Source organism: Cupressus sempervirens, chromosome 3 (assembly GCF_028749045.1).
Source record: "Cupressus sempervirens isolate cs-2001-9-10 chromosome 3, ASM2874904v1, whole genome shotgun sequence".
Classification (NCBI taxonomy): domain Eukaryota; kingdom Viridiplantae; phylum Streptophyta; class Pinopsida; order Cupressales; family Cupressaceae; genus Cupressus; species Cupressus sempervirens.
This window is the reverse complement of record NC_143120.1, coordinates 220593746-220597234: the sequence shown is the minus strand read 5'-3', so window position 1 is coordinate 220597234 and position 3489 is coordinate 220593746.

Below are 3489 nucleotides of genomic sequence, written 5' to 3'. Positions count from 1 at the left end.
TCAGCACAAATGTAAATACCTTGAATTCAATGAAATTGTGCTGAATCATTGTTGAAATTAGCTCAAATACTGGATTCTTTGCTTTGAAGTTGTTCTACACTCTTCTTCATCTTTTCTCTTTGTTCGCGATGAAGAAAAATGATTCAAAATGCAATAATATACCCTATTTTCATAACATTTAATGCTTAGTGCATTTATAGCTATCCACTTGGCTTCTTAATCATTTCTACCTTACTCAACTTCCATTGTCTTTCCACCACTCAACATCTATAGAAGTATTCGTCACTCAACTTCAGCTAAAATTTCTTCTTTACTCAGCTTTCATTACCAACTCAACTGGAACTAAGCATTCATCTTCTACTGATTTTTGGCAAACAACTTGGATTGTACTAGAATTTTACTTCACATCTAAGGGCAACTCAGCAACACTTATGAAATCTTGAAATTTTAACTTTTTCATCTTTATTAATGCTGATCTCTTCTTTTCAATACTTTCTTGTTTAGGAGCTGATGTATGATGCAACTTTGCAAATTAGTTCCACATGCCTTCTTTTGCTTAGTTGGTTGAAGTGTGACCACTTGACCTTTTAGGTGAAGTGATCACTTAATTTGATGTGCTACTCCCATATTTCTTCTTCCATGTCTTATTCATTTCTCCTCTGACATGTTCAACATTTACCTTCTCTTTTCCTTTGTTGATTTCTGAGTTGGGTGCCTTTGACCTTGTCGAGCAATTCCTATTGATATGACCAGTCTTCAAACAATTGAAACATGTGGTTTTACTTAACCATCTACTATAGTTTCCATTGAAATGTGTTCTTATGCAATTTTTAGGGATGTGTCCATATTCTTGATAGTAATGGTAGCTATACCTAGTGTTGTGGTCATAATTGTAGTGATATCCATGGTTATTTCCCTTGCTGGCTGACTAGATGTCCACATAGGCTTTGATCTACACTCAAAAGCTTTATGTCCATACTTCTTGCAATTGTAGTAGTGACCTTCAAATCTTTTTGTTTTGATAGTCCTTGTCCTATAGTTATGTGCTTGATGTCCTTGCTTGTTGCATTTGTGATAGTGACCCATATTCTTAGGTTTGTCATGCTGATGGGCATTCTTGTTCCTACATACATTAGAGGTATATCATTTTTTACCATAGAAATGACAAGTATGTTTAGTGTTCTTACCTCTGTTACTCCTTTCTTTTGTAGTCTTGGATGAGTCTCCTTGTTCAATGCTTGTGTATCCTAGTCCTGAAGTATCATTGCCAGCCCTTGGTGGTTTTAATAGCTATTCAAAGTACTTAATGTCCTCATTAGGTTTTTTGAAGCTCTTTACAATCTCCTTTTCTCTTTTTAGGTCATTTTGTAGTTTTTCATTCTACATCTTCAGTGTAGAGATCTCAATATCCTTGACATTCAGTTCATGGTGTGAATTCATCATCTGGCTTAGGGTGTCTAGCTAAAAGTTTGGAATTCTTGCAAGTTCAATTGAATTTTCTTCCAGTCTATTAGAAAGATTTCTCTTGTCATCTTCTAGCATAGCCTTATCTTCAATGACTCTTCTCTTCTATTTAGTTACTTCACAAAGCATCATGGCTTGTGATTCTTGTTCAAACCTAAGTGTTCAAATTTCTTCTACTTGAGCTCTATTCTTCTCCATTAGATCTACTATTGCTGCATCAAACTCTTTGGAATCTCCATTTGCAAATAATTTTGAGGTGTTAATCTCCTTGTATTGTGTATCATTCTCAGCTATGGCAATCTCTCTTCTTCTCTTTAGAGATTTTCTAAATTCTTCTCTAGCTTCTTCCAAGATGTGTAGAGAAAGTTGTACATCAATTGCCTAATTCTCTATGATCTTCACAAGATTGTAGACTTCCATTTCTAGATCTTTCCTCCAAGCTATAAGGATCCTCCTTGTGAGAACTAAGCTTTGATACCAATTGTTGGAATTTACAAGTGGGAAGATTTACTTTTGAGAAGGGGGTTGAATCAAAAGTAACTAACTTTAACCTTTTCAAAACCTTTTAGCTGAAATCATTTACATGCATCTAATTCATCTAATAAAAACGAATTTAAAGTCATGCATGAAAACATATAACACAAGATTTTGGTAACCTAGAAACCCTCCAAAAATGAGAATGTAAAATTGGGGTGGGAATGACACCCACAAAGTATCACTGCAACAATATGCAACTATTTAAGGTTACAAAGTTTGACCACTTTCAATGGTTTGCCCTATGAAAGGCCTGTCCTATTAAAGAATTTACACCTTGTTAAAAGAAACTTGGTTAAAGGATTTACAAAAACTCACTTGGAATGTTACCTTGTTAAAGGATTTAGCACACTATTGAAAGGCTTACAACATGGCTATTAAACCAACCTATCACCATAGGATTTTCATTCCTAATACAATGGCTAGAGAGTATTAGAAAGTCTTGACCTGATGACTTACAATCTTCAATTGCTAATTCCAAATCCTTTTTCTACTCTGTCTATTCTAATCCTTTCTTGGTATGATATGTCTCTCCTCAAGTTTTTGATACTCTATTCTTGATGAACTAAATTCTACAATGGTGTTTTGCACTTTCTAAGTCTTTACACCCCTTTGCACTTCACTAGCATTCTCCCATAAACTCTTACTCATATGTACACATAATAGGGTTTCATCCTCCTTTTAAAGGTTTCAAAGACTTAGGGTTAGGTATGAATCTACGATCAGTATTCATTCTTCTTCTCCCACTCAATTCTTTCATTTTTCCTATTGGTTGCATGCCTTCTCCATTTTTTTTATTGGCTACATGATGATTACATAGGTAATGCAAAATTTTTGATCTTATCTTCAAGATCCTTCGAGATTCATCCAAAGTCAGCTGAAAAAATGGTTTACATCTGATTTTGTGAAGGCACAAACTCATGTGTTGATTCTGTGTTACTTAGTACTTACTAATTTCTAATGCTCGGCACATATAGGAATTTTGTCTCACTCGGCTCCTATAGTAATTCTATTTCACTTGGCATTTATACTTTTCTCAACACCTATAGTGACTCAACATCACTTATCACTCAACACTTGAACTTTTCTCAGCACCTAAAGTTCACTCAACACCTATTGAATTTTTGGCTTGGCACACACTATAGCTCGACATCTATATTATACTTGGCATCAACTTGAGAATTGGTTTAGTGTGTTGACACTCAATTGTCAAAACCAATCTAAGACCAACAAGGGATACAATATTGACATATCAGATCAAGAGAGGATCAAGAAGGGCACAATGCTGATTTGATATTTAATCAGGTTATTAGAGCTAATCACAAGACCTATGCTAAAACATCCTAACAGGTGATTTTGGTTAAATCTCCTAAATGGAGTAGTCCTAATCTACTATTGTAATTCTTTTAATAGGGTGACATTCCAAGTGAACATGCTCAAGTCCTTTAGCTAGGCAGACTTCTAATAAGGTGTTGAAATCCTCTAACAAGG